Source organism: Pyricularia pennisetigena, chromosome 3 (genome assembly GCF_004337985.1).
Source record: "Pyricularia pennisetigena strain Br36 chromosome 3, whole genome shotgun sequence".
NCBI lineage: Eukaryota > Fungi > Ascomycota > Sordariomycetes > Magnaporthales > Pyriculariaceae > Pyricularia > Pyricularia pennisetigena.
Window position 1 is genome coordinate 228,300 of NC_043742.1, and position 19,745 is coordinate 248,044.

Here is a 19,745-nt window from a genome sequence, read left to right on the forward strand (position 1 = left end):
TTTACAAATAATTGATCAAAAGTTGCGGCGCAATTACCAGTCCATTGACCAATATAACCGACAAAGATTCAAAATTCTAAGAAACGGAATCAATATAATAAATTTTTGAACAATTACAAAACGCAATAACACGAAAACCAATTTTCAAACTACCAAATCCAGTAAAACCTTTCGAAATTAAAACCGACGTATCCGATTATGCAATCGGAGGATAATTTAACCAGCGAACCCAAAAAAAACGCCTGCACTTTTGCGCGTTTTTTTACAAAACTTATATAAATTAGAACTTAATTACCAAATCCACGATACAAGGTTTATGGCCATTATCCGAATATTTGAAACATGAAAACTACAGTTATTAGGAATTAAACACAAAATCTTAATTTACACGGACTATAAAAATCTAACCTATTTTACCATTGGCAAAATATTAAACAAACAATAAATTAAATCGGTAGAATTCCTATTAAAATTCCATTTTCAAATCATTTATCGAAAAGGAATAAAAAACGGTAGGGCCGACGCCCTTAACCAAAAACCAAACTATAAAAACATAATACCCGAAAAAATACGAAAAACCTTCACAATAAACGCTAACGGAAACCACTTATCAATTCACCGAAACTTTATAGCGATTAAGATGGTAATTACACCAAAACAATACGAAAACTCCACGAAAATAAAGCCCACGGATACCAAAGAATTTCCAAAATATGGAAACGGTTAAAACAGTATTACAATTTCAAAGAAATACGATAAAAGTACGAAAAACTATTAAAGATTGCGAATTTTGCACAAAGAGCAAATCTGTAAAATATAAACTTCAGAAACTCCCACAGCCTTTGCCAACTTTTAATAAAACATAGCAAATTATTATAATGGATTTTATCGTTAAATTACCACCTTCCGAAAAACCATTTATTAAAACTAAATATAATAATATATTAATTATGATGGACAAATTTACCAAATACGCCTATTTCCTGGTTTATAAGGAAAAGAACAACGCCGAAAAAATCGTTTACATATTTTTACGAATAATTATTAACAACCACGGACTTCCAAAAAACATTATTACGGATAAAAATAAATCTTTTACATTAAAATTCTGGAAGTTTTTGATGGAATAGTTAAAAATCGATTATAAATTGTTTACAATATTCCATCGACAGATGAACGGATAAATCAAACGAATTAACCAAATACTGGAATAATATTTAAAATATTATATAAACCATAAATAAAATAATTGGGTATAATTATTACCTACGGCATAATTCGTTTATAATAGTTTAAATAATAAAAATACCAAAATAACCTCGTTTTATATTGGTTACGTATTTAATCCTATAGCATATGGAAAACCAAAAACAACAACCACGGCCCCACGAACCGATAAATAAATAAATGAATTACGAAAGTTCCACCAAATGTTTCAACAAAAGTTAAAATACGTATAAGCAAAAATAACCAAATACGTTAACTAATATCGAATAGGAGGACCATCCTTCCAAAAAGAAATAACGTTTATTCATTCGACGCAATATAAAAATGCAGCGACGAAATAGCAAATTTAATTTTTAAAAACCCGGACCTTTTAAAATTAATAAAAAGATTAGCGAAACCAATTATGAATTATTTTTACCAGAAACGATAAAAATCCACCTGACGTTCCACGCATTATTACTAAAGCCAGCACCATATGGTACCAATATATAAAAAACAATCGAAATCGACGTAAAATAAAGTACGACGTCGAAGAAATATTGGACCACAAACGCAACCACGGTAAAACAAAATATTTTATTAAATAGGAAAACTATAAATACGGAATAAATATATGGAAACCTTTTAACCCTTTTTAAAATTATTAGGAATTATTCCACCAACATCACCAGGAATTGGATTTGCGAGGAAATTAACCAAAAAAGGACGACCTGAAAAAACACTATTTACCATTTTTAGAAATTTAATTTGCAAAGAATGAATCGTGCGGATCGGTATTTAATACCGAAAACCAGTTAATAATATCGCCCGGGTCCAGGAAATGTAATTCCCGGATTAACCCCGATTCGGAAACATTATTCAAGGATAATTTATGAATACCTAAATAATCCCGTTCGGCAATATCTTCGACCGATAATTTAACATCCAAGCGAACGGCCTCGGCTTCGCTGTGAAATTTAAAGAAACGTTTCTGTTTACGCAAACGCAATAACCAATTAAAATTTTCGGAAAGTTTTCGTTGTAAACGAATAATTTCCTATTGAATACGGAAAATATTATCCTCCATTTTAAACTCCTGTGATTCCAATTTTTGTTCCTAATGTAATTAACCCATTAGGAACTGGTTAAATTATAATAAAACCTATATACGCAAAAAGAAATTATTCACAATTTGTAATAGGGACGGAGGAAATATCACATTTCCGACCCCGACGAACACATTTACTATATCGAAAATTCGATAACATTGTATAATACGAATAACCGCGAACTTTACAAAAAAAACGCGGCATAACCTCGAAACCCTTAAAGAATAATAATTTCAGCCAAACGCTCGCGACGGAGGGATAACGCAAAAATGGAGCGCGCGGACTGTAATCGCTTTTTAATTCGAAACAATATCGCGGTTAACGAAAAAAAAACAGTAAAAACCTAAAAAACGAAAAAACAGGGACGCGACCTATTTATAGGGCCACGGAATTTGGCCTTGGAAAAAGGACCTAATATTACGACTGGGATTGCAACCGATATTATTGGGTAAAAAGGGAATATCGGAACCCAGGCGGGAATTAGCGGGAATTTCGAAATACGAGCAAAAACTAGGATATATAGGGTTACGTAATGATAAAATACGGAGTTTTAACCTGAATACCGGGAGGAGATAATTACAATTACTGCTAAAAGAATAATCACTCTTGGCCGTAATTACCCCAAAATAATTCTAATGATTCATATGGAATAATTACCCAATTATATAAGGACATATTTATTACCATGTAAATAAATTCAATTTAAGGATTATTTGTTACGATTAAAGTATCGGGTAACCTGTTCTGAGGGTAAAATACAGTGGGTTAAAGCAACTGAGCGTTTTAACTGGGTAACTGGGGTTCTCAATGACTGGGGTAAAATTTTAATCGATTCCTAGGTAAATAGTAAATTAATTACTGCTAAGCAATCATAAACTAAATTCTATTTACATAATAATCAACGTGTTCTTATATAATTAAGTAATTACTCCGTATAAGTAATCACTCCATACAAACAATTACCCAAATATAGTAATCGTTCCGCCTATATAATTACTGCCAAAAAGTAGTTATAAATGGGTCGTTATTTTATTATCACACAATATACGGGTTTCTGTTTTTGTCTTTTGCTCCGCATTCCTAGGGTATTAGTTTAGGCTGCCGAAATCTTTCCCCTAGTACCTAATAGTATCGGTCCCAATCCCTGGTCGTAACATTAGGTTTCCTTTCCAAAACCAAATCCCGTGGCCGTATAAATAGGTCGCCTCCCTATAAATTTATTTTGGTAAATCTTTCCTTTTTTTCCTAGTTTAAATAGCGAAATGTCGGATCGTATAAATCGTGGTCGCGTTATTCGGCCTTTTTTTCCATTTTACGTTATAAACGTTTGGTTAACAATATCATTTTTAAAAATTTCGAAATTACATTTTGTATTTTTTATTTTTTTCGGGGTTTATCGTATTGGGTAATCACGACAAATTTTCGTTATAGCGAGTATATTCGCCGTAATCGTAAATACAATGCGTCGGCGGCTCCGGTTTTAAATTTATATATATTTTAGGTATAATATCTGCGTCGGGACCTTGCTAATTTTCTTTTTGTAAAAGCCGTTTAAGCTAAAAAAAAAGAGATTGGAAATGCAGGAATCCAAAACTAAGGATAGAATCCTGCGTTTCCAACGTATTTCCACTATTGCCTTTAATCGCTTATTTTGGTTACGGAAACAAAAACGATTACGTTAATCCAAAAATTAAATTAAAATTTTTCGTTTGGGCGCCGGATTGGACCAGAAAAACACCGCGGAAAAGGATCGCCTGGGTGTTAATAAATTGCTTTTCGATAATCCCTCCGAATCGGGGTTGGTCCCGAAACTGCATTTTCAGGGCCACGTCGATATTATTAACTGGTCCTCGGTATTGGGTAACGATCCGCACGATTGTTTTTTTGCAAATTTAATTTTTAAAAATGGTAAATAGTGCTTTTTTAAATCGTCCTTTTTTAATTAATTTGCTCGTAAATCCAACTCCTGGTAATATTGGCGGAATAACTCCTAGCAATTTCGGAAATGGTTAAAAAGTTTCCAAATATTGTTTTCGTATCCATAATCTTCCCATTTAATAAAGTATTTTGTTTTACCGTAATTGCGTCTATGGTCCAATATTTGTTCGACGTCGTACGTTTTTTTACGTCGATTTCGATTATTTTTGTATATTGGTACCATATGGTGCTAGCTTCAATAATAATACGTGGAGCGTTTGGTGGATCTTTATAATTCCTGGTAATAATAATTTATAATTCGTTTCGCTGATTGTTTTATTAATTTTAAAAAATCCAAGTTTTTTTAAAATTAAATTTACTACTTGGTCGTAATGTTTTAATATTACGTCGAATAAAATAAAGGCTATCTCCCTCCTAAAATAATAATCCCTTGATTAAATACTGGCTAGCGTATTCGGTCATTTTTTTCGTACGAATTCTAATTTTTGTTGGAGTTTTTAATGGAGTTTTTATAGTTCGTTTACTTGTTTATCGGTTCGTGGGACCGTAATTGTGGTTTTTATTTTTTTATATACGGTAGGATTAAATCCGTGATTGGTATATAACGGGGTTGCTTTGGTATTTTTATTTATTAAATTATTGTACGCGAAATATGCTATAAGTAATAATCGTACCCAATTATCTTATTTGTAATTTACATAACATTTTAAATATTATTTTAATATTTGGTCCGCTCGTTTTAATTGTCCGGTTATCTGTAGGTGGAATGCTGTCAATAACTTGTGGTCGGTTATTAACTCTTCCATTAAAAGTTTCCAGAATTTTAATGTAAAAGATTTTTCTTTATCCGTAATAATGCTTTTTGGAAATCCGTAATTGTTGACAATTATTCGTAAAAATGTATAAACGATTTTCTCGGCGTTGCTACTGTTTTTATAAAATAGGAAACAGGCGTATTTGGTAAATTTGCCCACTATTATTAATATATTATCGTATTTGGTTTTGGTAAATATTTTTTTCGGAAAATGGTAATTTAACGACAAAATCCATTGTAATGGTTTGCCAAACCTTATTAGGGGCTGGTGAAAACTGTAGGAGTTTATGAGTTATATTTTACGGATTTGCTTTTTGCGCAAAATTCGCAATTTTTAATAATCTTTCGTACTTTTTGTCGTATCTTTTTGAAATTATAGTGCTGTTTTAACCGTTTCCATGTTTTGGAAACTCTTTGGTATCCGTAGACTTTATTTTCGTGGATTTTCCGTATTTCCCTTGGTATAATTACCGTATTAATTATTATACAATTTCGGTAAATTAGTAAAAGGTTTCCGTTATCGTTTATTATAAAAACTTTCCGTATTTCTTTGGGTAGTATGCTTTTAAAATTTGGTTTTTTGCTAAAGGCGTCGGCCCTACCGTTTTTTAGTTTTTTTCCGATAAATTCTTTTTAAATGGAATTTTAATAGGAATTTTACCTATTTAATTTATTGTTTGTTTAGTATTTTGCTAATGGTAAAATAGGTTAGGTCTTTATAGTCCGTGTCAATTAATATTTCGTATTTAATTCCGGATAATCGTAATTTCCATTTTTCGAATGTTCGTATAATGGTTATAAAATTTTTATCGTGGATTTGGTAATTGAAATTTGGTTTATATAATTTTTGTAAAAAAAAAGCGCAAAGGTGCAGGCGTCCTTCTTCGTTTCGTTGGTTAAAATATCTTTTAACTGCATAATCGGATGCGTCGGATTCGATTTCGAAAAGTTTTATTGGGTTTTATATTTTATAAATTGGCTTTCGTATTATTGCGTTTCGTACCTATTCGAAGGTTTATTATATTTGTTCCGTCCATTGAAATTTTAAATCTTTTTTAATTACATTGGTTAATAGAGTGGCGATCGCGCCGTAGCTTTTAATAGATTCTTTGTAAATGTTTACAAATCCGAAAAATGCCCGAGCGTTTTTTACGTTTTGTATTTGGGGCTATTCCTTTACTGTTTGGATTTTCGATTTTTCCATCCTACTCTTTCCAGGGGCGATAATATATTTTAGGAAGTTAATTTATTTACTGTAAAAAATATATTTTCTGGGTTTAATTGAAAGTTTAGCCTTTTATAGCTTTAGTAAAACTGTGTAAACGTGTTTTTTATATTTTTTTAACGTTTTGGAAAAAATAAGGATATCGTCCGGGTAAATAACGACAAAACTGTTTAGACATTCCCCAAAAACGTGGCTAATCATAACTTGAAACATTGCGGGGGCGTTCGTAGAACCGAAAAGTATTACCAGGTATTTGTAATATTTTCGTTTGGTACAAAATACTATTTTTTACTTTTCGTTTTCCTTTATACCGATTAGATTATATATTTTTTTAAGGTTTTATATTAAAAATTATCATGTTTAATAAAATATATCTCGGAATTTTCCTATTAATAGGAATGGGTAGCAATTTTTTATGGTAATATCGTTTAATTATTTATAGTCCACGTATAGTCGTAATTTTCCTTTTTTTTTAGTACGAAAAGGATTGGGTATTTTACTGGTAATGTCGATGGTCTAATATAACCTTTTTTAAGGTTTTTCACAAGGTATTCGTTTAAAGTTCTCATGTATACTGGATTTAAACCGTATATTTCATGGAATTTTGGTTGAATTCCTTTTTTTAATGGTATTTCGTGGTCGAACCGGCTATGTTGGGGTAATCCGGTTTCGAATTTTTGGTTGAATAATCGTGTATAAATTTGGTATTTTTCTGGGATTTTGCCGTTTTTGGTCTATTTTTTAATGATTAATGTTATGTAATAGGATCGGCTTCAACCTGTGGATAATCGCCTTTTTTCCGATATTAATTCCAGGGTTAGTTATTTTCCTATAAGTACGCCATTTGTTTTATTTAATCCTTCCCTACTTTATATTTCCTGCATGAACCGTGCTATATTGGACATCGTTTAATAAGTAGGTATTTTTCCCATTAAATTTGGCCTATAATCCAACTTATCCGGGGGTTGTTTTTCAAAACCAAGGAATTTTTAAAATTATATTTTTATTCCCTATTTCCGTATTATCCAAAATAATTTGTTTTTTTGTCTTTAATTTTCCATCCAAAGGTATACGGTTTTTGTTCCGATGGTGCCGTTCCCGTATAAAATTGCCTTTCCTTCTACGGTTTGCAATCGGTATAGTTTTTTTTTATTACCAAAATATCTGTCGTTTTTTAACGATTTTTGGGCAAATGTAATTGCTCTATGCTCCGTTATTAAGGAGAGCTCGTATGGGTTTCCCATTAAATTATATATTTAGGAATATATATTTATATACTGTTTTCGTGGTTTGCGTGGTGTTTACGGTTTTCTATTCCGTTGTTATTATTACTGTTTAGTGCCTTATACCGTTTGGCCATTTTAGTTCTTTAATTTACTGGACTCGCGTCGTGGGTTTTTATTTTTTTATTTTGGGGCGTGTAATTACTTTTAATTTTAATTTTATTAAATCTGTATTTTATTGGTAAAGGTGTTTTTCCTACGTTCGTTGCTATTCTGTTATCCTTTGAATTGGGGTTCCACACGATTTTGGTTATTGGTGCGGGTCCTAATTGTCGTAATTTTATATTATATTATATTTGTATTTTGGTCAATATATATACTTTACATATATTTCGGGTGCATTCGTACTATGAGAATTCTTTTCACTGGTAATATACCATGGGGTAATCGTTATAAAAGGTGAAAATTACCGCTGGTTCGGTGTTAAATTTTATTTTAATTTCCCAATTAAGTAGTTTTATGGTGGTATATATTTCGTGGATATTTATTATTTTGCGTCGTCGTGGGAAGAAATCGTGGAGTATATTCCTGCTGAAATATAATCCGCAATTATCCCGAAAACATTTTACCCAAAAGACTTTTGTATGTTTGGGATATTTGGTATTTAAAATTGGATGGTTTCCGAAAATTGGGTTAATTAATTATATAGGGTTTATATTTATATTCGAAATGGTATTCCGGAGAATTGCACTAATTGGTCGTCTCGGTATAAATCGATAGGTTCTTTTTTATATATATAAGGGTTATTTCCCTTTATTGCATTATATAAGTTTGAAAATATAATTTCTTTTCGCTAAATTCGTTTTTTAATTCGTTATTGGATCTGTTCGTTGGGGTTTATTGGATTATTCGGATACGGTGGGTTTATTCCAATGGTTTTGGTTTTAACTTTTTTGAGATATCCAATTCCGTAAATTCGGGTAACTTGGAGTTTAACTTACGTAATTATACTGGTAACTTGATTTTAATAAATACGCGGTTTCCTATCATTAAAATCCGGATGTTTTTAAATTTTTGCGGGTATTATCCTACCTCCATTTTTACGCTATTGTGGGTTATATAATTATCGGCGTAACATATAGTCCAATTTATTAGGCTATATTAATCCGGTTATATTTATTAATGGGTAATGGCGTTTAATTTTCGTCGTTTTTTGGAACCGGGGGTATTGTTTTTGTATCCGGTTATAAAATCGGGATATAAACCTGGAATACTTGTGGGACAAAATTTGACGATATATCCCGGTTTATTATATTTAAAACATTTACCGTTTTTGGGGTTTTTGCGAGGTTTTTTATATTATATCGCGTTAAATTTTATAAGTTCTCTATATATTCCGTAGGAAATTTTATATTAGCGAAACGGTTTAAAATATTATTACTTGCGTCCTATATTAGTTTATCGCAAAATTAGGTTTTATACGCTGCGTCCTTCGCGTCGCTCCAATTTTCGTTTATGAAATCGGTTGTCGATTTTAATTGTTAATTTTACGTATTCGGTTAAAATATCGGGTCGATTTTTTTAATAAACTCGTTTTTAGTTTTTTTTTTCAATTTTGGAAAAAAACCTGCTATTAGGGTTTCGGGGCCCCATGGTAATTTAGCGGTAATTTATCGAGATTTACCAATGTATTTGGATACCGATTTGGTTTAAATGAAACGCACTAATTTACGTTTAACCGTGCGTTCTTCGTTTGGGTTACCGAATACTTTTTTAAAGCATTTTTCAAAATTTTCGTAATCGTCGAAAATACGGTTAATTTCAATTTTACGGTTTACTTTTTATCGTGGTACAAATAATTTCGTAAGGTTGGTTCGAATTAAACGAATATATCGCCTTTTAATAACGAAATTGCGTAAATAACCTTATTTGCGTTATTATTGAACTTGTTTTCAATGAAGTAAAAATAGGCCCGGGTTCCTGTAAAAGTTCCTGCAGGATATTTGGGGTGCTATTATAAAATAATAATAAAAAATACTTAATATAATTCCTATTAATTCGATTAATTTGCTCGGTTATTCGTTCCTGGAGCTGTCGATTTTCCGTTTAAAGCGTCGCGACCATTTGGCACAAAGCGTTAGCGTTAACCGGAACGTTAATGGTAAAAAAGGTTTAAAGGGTGGTTTTGTTGGAAAATATCGTTTCGGCGATATTATTCGGTATATTTAAAGGTAAAATACTAAATAGGAGCATTTAAAATATTACGATTAAAATATCGGGTAACCTGTTTTTAGGGTAAAATACAATGGGTTAAAACAATTAAACGTTTTAATTGGGTAATTGGGGTTTTTAATAATTGGGGTGCAATTATAATCGATTTCTGAGTAGGTAATAAATTAATTGCTGCTAAACATAGTCTCAGGGCTCATCCCTGAAGCCCAAAGCTCCACAATTAATCTACTCCATTCGCTTCGCTCCACTTCGTGGCTCAATTGCGGTTTTGCAATGTACCTGTGGGTCCATCCAAAGAACGCTTTGATTCAGGTTTGAGGACAATTTGTCGATTTTCGCCGTTTATAGCGGTACTTTTGGCCTTTTTTCGACCGAACCTTTTTTATTATTCCACAACCACGCAAAATATTGAAAAAAGAAAATATCGTTAAAAATAGCGTTTAATACCGCTATTAGCAGCGATTCGATTTATCTTTTTATCTGCTATCATGGCCGAACTCGATACCACCTGCCCCTAATCCGTTCATTGCGGTACTGTTTTTTTGATTTTTTTCGATTTTTTTCGATTTTCGACTTTCTTCACTATTATTTTTAATTTTAACCAGATTTTACACTTTTTGCACGTGGAGCGTCGTTTATATATATATATATATATATATATATATATATATATACCGTTATATTAAATTTTGGTTTAAAGCCCGGATTATATAAACCATTAAATAAGCGGATAGGTAAAGTAAACACACTTTTATATATAATTTACGATCGAAACTGGTTTATATTTTTACCAATGTTTACGATAATGATCCCAACGTTACAGGGATCGGAATACGTATATATACAAACGTCTAGGCTGGATCCAAATTATAATATTTGCGTTACAAAATCTTTTAATTAAGAAAATGCTAAATATATTTTTTATCGATTTTTTGCTTTATTTAATTAATTTTATATTATTTTATTTTACAGCCAAATTTTATACATTTTGCACATGGGGGATGGCATTCATGTATTTAATATAATATTCAAATTTGGTATATGTATTGAATTATATAAGCCGTTAAATAAGCGGATAGGTAAAATACATGTAATTTTATATGTAATTTACAATCGAAACGTTTTTATATTTTTACCTATTTTTACAATAATAAAACCAAAATCTCAGGGATTGAATGAAATATATAAAAAAACGTCAACGTGAAATCTGAACTGTAATACCCGTTTATATTTTTTTTATAAAAGAAAATGTTAATTTTGGGCTATTTTTCCGTATATTGCCTTATTTAATTAAATAAAACCTTTAAAAATAAAGTTGATTCATGATTATATATAAAGTCTTAACGAAGTGGGATCATTAAATTTTATTTTTATTTTAGAGCTATTTGCGCAAAATATTCTGCCTTTCGACCACTCAACAAATAATATAAAAATATTATTGAAAGCGTTGTTATAAACGATAATTGCATGCACTTTGTAATTTTAAGTCCTCTTCGTTATAAATATTCATACTTGGTTTTATACCAATAATATATATTATTATTTAAAATAATAATTCAATATAATAGTAATATAGAAGTTTTACTAAATATTGAAACTTTGTTCCAAACAAATTAGATTCAAGGACGCGGTTTTTAATCCCAAAATTCTTAAGCTCCAATTAATCTAACGCAGGTTATTTTATATTTTTATAATTTTTATTTAACATTTTATTCGAATATTCACTTGGATACTATAATGATATTGTTTTTTTTTGCTATTATATTTTAAATACAATATGTTAATTATACCGTTGTTCAATTGGCTGCGCTTATAAAAAATGCAACTGATTGCATTTAACGTGCGGTCGCAGGGCGTTTATAAGGCCTATTTATAATCTATATAACCATTATAAACGGCGAAATGCGACAAATTATCGTTGGTGGTACCGCCATGAACGGCGAAATGCGACAAAAAGTCCTCAGACTAGAACGAGCGCGATCTTTTCGGCCAATGTAATTGGTCGAAAAGCCATGTGGCTGAAAGGTACATGGAGCGTTCGGTCCCCACTGCGAAGCAGGGGGGTCTAGTCTAAGCACTAAGACTATGCTAAACAATCCTAAACTAAGTTTTATTTATATGGTAATAAGCGTGTCCTTATATAATTAGATAATTATTCCGTATAAGTGATTACTCCATAGAAATGATTACCCAAATGTGGTAATCGTTCCGCTTATATAATTACTGCCAAGGAGTGATTATAAATGGGTCGTTATTTTATTATTACGTGATATGCGGGTTCCTGTTTTTGTCTTTTGCTCCGCATTCCTGGGGTTTTAGTTTGGGTTCCCGACACTTCTCTCCTTGTGCCCAATAGTGTCGGTCCCAATCCCTGGTCGTAACATTGTTTAGCAGCAATTAATTTTATATTTTAATTAACCTCAATATTTACTTGAAAACGATTATAATTTCACCCCAGTTGTTGAGAACCCCAGATACCCAGTCAAGACGTTAAGTTGCTTTAACCCACTGTATTTTACCCTAAGAACAGGTTACCCGATACCTTGATCGTAACATTGGGTTACGAGTCGTTCTTGTCGTCCTCGTTAAACTTGTTGTTTTCTATATTTTTCGGTTTATTGTTTATACAAACTATACCGGAATGCTACGTGAACACTTAATAAAACCGCAGAACTTGTTGACTATTTCCCTGTTAATATGAAATTACCAAACTTTACGATTCTTTTTTTAATATTACGCCGGGATTATCTTTCCATTTCCGATTTATAGCTTAAAATCGCCTTTCCTGCCTAGAGCTTCCGTCTGTCTGAGTCGTTTCGATTAAACGCCCCGGTTTAAACCCCACAAAGGTATTTGAAAACTATGTTTTTCCAAACACCTTTTTCCCTTTTCACCAAAATCGGCACAGGCTGCGGTCGCATCGGCGACCGGCAAATATAACCTCGGTGGCGGTAATACTAAATCCCCGTCGCATCGGCTGTGGGGAATCCCAGCATTGTAATTAACGAATCCCCGCCCCTACCATCGGCTGGACCGTACCACATCACAATGATTACGTTATCGCCCTATCCCCCAGCCCAGTAGGCCCTTTCCCTGCCCCACGGGGCCACAGTTATCAAGACTTGGACGTTCCGGGCGAGGCCGCGCCCGCCGAGTGTCGGGCGGCCCTGACGTATGTCGGTCTGGGCAACCTTATTACCGGACGAGTTGCTCAGGCTGCTGGCGGTACTGGCTAGTGAGGAGGTCCCAGGTTGGGAATATGGTGGAAGTAGGGGGTTAAGTCGGTTTAGACTAGGCTACGGTGGCTGGATGTGCGTTTGCTACGTAGAATAAGTCCTGTCCTAAAATGTCTTTCATCATGGCAAATTGAAAGAGCTGTTCATAAGATTGCCGTAGGTTGGTTGCATGGACAAGTATAAGGAGGATGTGGAAAGTAGATGGGCGCAATTGCGCGATTGCCCATTCAATCTAAATGGAAATCTCTGTGCATACTTTTCATTTCATCCTCCCACGTAAGTGTCCCTATCATAAACTTGAAAACAAACCATGGCCCTGTTTATAATTTCACCTCATATACTCCGCTCGTTAACTTCCTAACCGAGTCTGTTAACTGTTTAGGCAGCAACCATTATACATGCCCTCTCTACATAATCGCCAGTCCCCACGCTATATTATTTCCTCCTTTTATCAATTAGTCTAGGTTGTTAGTAGCTTAGGGCCACTTACCAAGCAGCCATTTCTATTACCCAGCAGCCACTGGTACCCGATACAGTTAGTGTCCGCACAGAGTATTTAACAGCCGTGAAAATCGTTTAATTGAGACAAACAACGTGTACCTACCTAACAAAATCGCGAAACACCCCCAACCACCAAGACGGCCCTAGCCTGGCTAAGGCCTGCCAAAACCCGAAAACAGGTTTAGCCCAGCCCGGCCCGCCAACCCATGGGCTTTTGGCGGGGGCCCGTAATGGCCCACAGGTTTTCTTAGCGGGTAGATGGGGGCCCGCGGGCTGGCGGGCTTAACCCGAATTGGGTAACCCGCGGGTTTTCGTGCTAAAGCGATTAAAAAAGAATAATAATGTAAAAGAAAAACAATTTTATTAAAATTGGGATAAATAGTTAATAAATAAAATATATCCATTAATATAACCATTAATTAACAGGTTTTAAAATTAAAAATAACGCAATATAATAGGAAGGAAATTATGGTAATTATCCTAAATAACCATCCTTTTTTTTAAACCCATTGTTTTATTTTTCACATAATTTAATTAATATTTTCCATATCCGTGTTAGGGTTAATGAAATTAACCTGGTTATTTTGCTGTTTTTCCTGTTTTTTATCCTATTTATTATCCAATTTTTTATCCTGTTTTTCCTCCTTGTTTTTATAATTAGTTTTACCTATATTGTTAGGTAAAAAAGATAAAAACGAAAATAAAGTCGAATCCGCAGACGAAAACGAAAACGACGAATTTGCAATAATGGTTAATTACGGCAATTTTTTTCCAGCAGTTTTGGGAAGTGTTTTACCAATTGTTTTAACAGGTTTTTTACCTATAGGTTTGGCAGGTGACGGAATTTTCGCTATTTTGGAAATTTTTAGGAATTTCGATGTAAGGCGTAATGGGTTTTAATTATTAGGACCAAATAAAATCGAAACGACGGGTAATAGGGATATAAATGTTTCATTTTTGGGGCTAATGCGGAAATAACCAGCTATTTAAAAAAATTTAATTGGAATATTGGGGGTATATCCATTTATTTATAATATTTAAAATATATTTAACGAAATATATATTTTTAATTTGGATAATAATACGGCGAACGTGGATGGCGCAGAAATAAGTAGTTAAACAATATTAAAATAATTATATAAAATAGTTATAATAAAGGGTTTTTACCTGTAAAAGAAATAATAAAAAAACATTTTGTTGTTTTTTGCAAAATTATAAAGGCGATTAATTGGAAGCGAAAATTATATTTATAATTTTGAACCAATTCCCGTACCAGGCGTCGGAAAGGAGCTTTGGGGACGAGTAATTTAAGGGTTTACTGGTACCGTTTAATTTCGCGTAAAACAATTATTGAAATGGATAAAATTTATTATTAGGTTTAAACCGGCGATTTTGCCCTTATTTGCCCATTGGTATATATTTCTTGAAACTTTTTGTGTAAATTAAAAAGAGGTTTAAAATTTCGTAAATTGAGGAAAAGTTTAAGGTTTTTTGCCTGCAGTCGAACGGGGAGTTTGGGCGCGAGGAGCTATTTTAATTAAATTGATTGAAAATAGCTTGGCGATAAATTTTTTAATAAAAATAAAAATGGTAACGAAAAATGGTTATAGGTGATACGAATGGTGGATAACGAAAAATAAAAACAAAAAAAGAATTGGTGCGGATAAATGGTCGGGTTAAAAACCGAATTTTGTTTTGGCAATTGCGAAAAAGTGAATAAAGGCGGGGTGTTATTTGATTTAAATTTAATTAAATCTAGCGTAGAAAATTTTATAACGGCGCTAAATTTAATTGGGTAAGTTATAAATAAATTGAATATGGGGTAACCAAACTGGGAATTCAAACGCAAAGTTTTTTTGTTTTATTAAATTTATTAAATTTATTAAAATAATAAAAATTTGAATTTTAACCAGAATTTTTAATTTTAAATTTTGATTATAATTTTGCTATATTTAGAACAATTCATTATTCTTAAATATTGCTGTTATTTGCAAATATGGGTGAATATTTTTATTTTAAAAAATTTATTTTAATTTTAATTTGAAAATTAACAATTTTTAGCCCGTAAACGCAAAAACGACGAAAAAATAGGATAAAAAACCCACAAATCGCGCGATTGTAATAAAAGGCTGAAAACGCAAATAGAGAATGGCGACGAATTTAAATTAGTAATGGACCGCGCACGCAAGCGTTTTAACACCGTATGATTTCGTTAAAAGTCCAAATTGCGGAGCGAATATAAATATTTTGCGTTTATTAAATTCGTATGAAAGCAAATGGAAAATAAGTTTAAAGCTGATTTTATTGCCAAAAAGTAAGTAATTATTATATATAGTTTTTTTAATATTAAAATAACGTTGTAATTATTAAATATAACCATCCAGGAAATTTTAAAACCAATATTGGAAAGATTTGCAATCCAAATTCGGTTTGAAATCCCGCACCCTTACCCCAAGCGACGACGAAAATTGGGAAAATGTGGAGGATTTAAATAATTTAAAGGATGTTTTTAAAATGTTTTTTCAAATTCCTATTAAAAAAGCCGAATTTAAAATGCAAAAATGGGAAAAAATGGTTATTATATTATTATATAAATAATACACCTATTAAGGTAAAACGAGTTAATTTGTCCGCCAGATTTTCCACAAATTTGGAAAACTTATTTTATTTAAAAGTTCTTTCAAATTTGGTTATATAATGCGCCAAATCCGCTATAAAGCCGCGCATTTTGGTGAAACGGCCAATTTAAATCAAGCTAAAATGGTTAAATTGGTAAATTATAAATGGTTATATAGGATGGTTATTTAAATATACGGTTAACAATTTTAAATATTACGTAATTAATTTTACTATATAATGTATCGATGCTGGTATTCCCTGGTAGCTTATTTGGCGATTAAGGTGTATTATTGGGCGAAAAACACTGCGGTTTATAATTTTAATATAAACCAAATGTTCCAATTGTTTAAAGTTAAAACAAAGTAAATTTTACACATTTTAATTTTCCGAAATAAAATAATTGTTAATTATTTTACAGGGCGATTTATTTTACGTTTATATAATCTTTTATTTTGGTTAAAGCAATTTTTTTGCGCGTTTTTATTTGTTTTGGCGTATTTAAACCTTTAATTGTAAATTATAATTACATTAAAACTACCGCCCTGTTCCGCGTTTAAAAGTCGTACAGGGTTTTTAGTCGCAAAGCACCTATCCAGCGCATCTGGGTTAAACAGGCCCTTTATAAAATTTATATAAATGTGCTAAGCAAATCCATTCGCACCATTTACCGAATAATAAGTTAGGAAAATATGGATGGATGGGTTACGCTTTTATTTATTGCGAATAATTGGGTTGGGGTGCCTAATTACCTAAAAGCATTTAAACGTTAGGTAAAAGGGTTATAAATGCTGGTTATAAAACCAATTTACAGTAAAATGTTTAAAAAGTTTGAAGGGGATTTTTTGCCTGCTATTTAATTTAAATACGCGGAATAATTGCGAGTTTTAATTATATATTTTACGGTGGTGTTAGCAGTTAAAATTTTTAATTGCATAAATTTTATTTATATTTAATTAGCGTAATAAATTTCCAATTAAACAAAAACAAAATTTAAAAAAATGTCCAAACGGTTAATTGAATTTAATATTTTAATATTTTAAGAAAAAAATTTATAACCCATTATTTTTAACATTAACCGAACCAATTGTATATTTTTCGTCGATATTGTAACCCGTTTTGCATAAATAATAGCAAGTTTTAAAGCAGTAAATAATTGTACCAAAAACATTTCCGCCGCTTTTTGCAATACCATTAAAACCTTTTTTTGTATTTGCAATATAATATAAGGCGTAATTATAAACATTATATTTTTAACTAAACGCTGAAAAGCGATTTTGGGGATTAAAAGGTCTGTACGGGATTGCAATCGGCGGATTTTTTTTAACGCAATTATTATAAATAGCTATTAAAATATAATTATCCAATATAACCAAGTATATTTTTTATTCCCAGGTTAAAACCGTTTTGCACGATTATTCTTTTATTGTTTATTATTTTGTACCCGTGTGTCAAGTTTTCCGGTATTTCGATTTAGTGGTTTACCCCCAGTTGTCTTTTTTACGGTTTTTTTAGTTTTCCCTCGTTTTATTTGTAAATTATTTTTTGAATGGATAATAGGTAAGGGTGTTTTTGGAATTTCCAGTAATCGTAAAAATAACTCGGGGTTTATTTTTTCAAAGAAATGTAAAAGTACGGAATGGGTTCGACGTAAATTAACCGGAAATTAACAAATTGTTAATTTAAATATCCAATAATTAAAAAAGAAATGTTTATTTATTATATGGTAGTATTTGGTCTAATTTGGGAAAATTAGGAATTTGTCGACGTTTTTCTTGTTTTGTTTTTGCCATATTTGTGTAGGTAAAACCTGGCGACAAATAATAATGTAAAAAAGAAAAAAAAACATTAAGCAGTACAAATTTTTAATTTTAACAAATTTTTAATACAAAGTTTAACCGATATTTCCCCGTTATCGATTATTCAAAATTCCACTGTTTAATTAAGCGGATAAATTAAATATAGTCCCATTTTTTCCTAAATTTGAAAATAATAACGAAAACATATTTTCCTTTTTTTTCAAACTTTTAACCATATTATCGTAATGGATACCGTATCGCCACCTCCGGAAATCTTAGTCGAAAAACTAGTGTTTCCGGATATTAAAATCGTTAACGAATTTCGTAATTATTTTTCGAATATATGTACACCCGTCCCACGTTCACCTGGCGTTAATTCGCACGATTATAATTTCCTTTTTAAGTTAGATTTGGAAGTTAAAACTAAATTTATTACGGTATTTGCAAATAAATAAAACATTGGTTGCAACGATCCTGTTTTATACGGCGGGAAAAAGGATGCGTATTATATATACATATTTAAATTATAAAATAATTTCCTCGATTTATTCGTTTTTGGATTTTGGTTTCGACGTTGGTAACCGACAGATAATAAAGTCGATTTAACCGTTAAAGGGTTTTAGAAATTTAAATTGGCGGAAATTTGGCAATATTACCATTAAAGTTTTTTTCGAAAAAACGGCGAATTATGTTTAATTTGCAAAAAATGTTTGCAAATGTTAAAATATCCCCAATTTAGTAAAAAAAACCAGTATTATGGAACCAGCACCCTTATACGGTATCGGAATACAATTATTTGTGTTTAAAACGAATTCGGATTACAAAACGATTTACCTAACCCCAGTTTAATTTTTACGGATTTTTATGTGGTAAGTTTTTTCCATTTATTAACGAAATGTAATTATCCATATAACCATTTATATAACCATCCATATAACCATTTTATACTATTATTTCTATATTTGCAAAAATTAATATATAATTACATTTTTTAAACGAAAAAAATCCATAAATATACCAAAAAAGAGGTTAAGGAATTATACGTCCGATTTTGCATTTTATTGCGAAAAGGATTTAATATTATATAAAATTCGGAATTTAAAATGTTTGTACAGACCCGAAACGATCGATGGAGGGTTTCATCGCCACAAACCCTGGCCAAAAAATGCAACAATATATCCGAAAATATTATTGCCCAAAATGTAATAAATATCCCCAAAAGAGGCAAATTTTGTTTGGTCGTGGACGGATGGACAAACCCCGGTTTAAAACACGTTTTTTGGGGTATTGTGGCCGTTTATATCGACAATAATTGGGTACGTCGGTATATTATTTTGGATTTTATTGCGATTAACGCCAGCAAAACGAAGGAAAAACTGGTAAAATTTACCGTTTAAATTATTTTTAAATATAAATTGGAAGGTAAAATATTGGTTATTATAGTTGATGATATTTCCAATTTCCGTACCGGGGACGTTGTTGCGGAAATTCGAAAACATATTCCCCAACTATAAATGCAATTAAACATTTTACAAATTTTTTGTATAATTTACGTTTTACAATTAATAAAAGGGGTTATATATTAAAATTTTTATATTCCTAAAGCAGATTTCCGCGCATTTTTGGTTAATTCCAACGATAGGAATATTTGGCGATTAATAATTTGGAGGAATTTAAAATATGGGATATATTTCCAAAATATATTATCGCCCAAATAAGTGTTTAATTTTATTAAAAATTTTGAAATATAATTATTTAATATATCAGTTTTTATATAAGTTACGTTATTTGGCGGTTTTATTGTATTAAAGCCCCAAACGTACCGAATTCTTTTCCAATTTGCAAT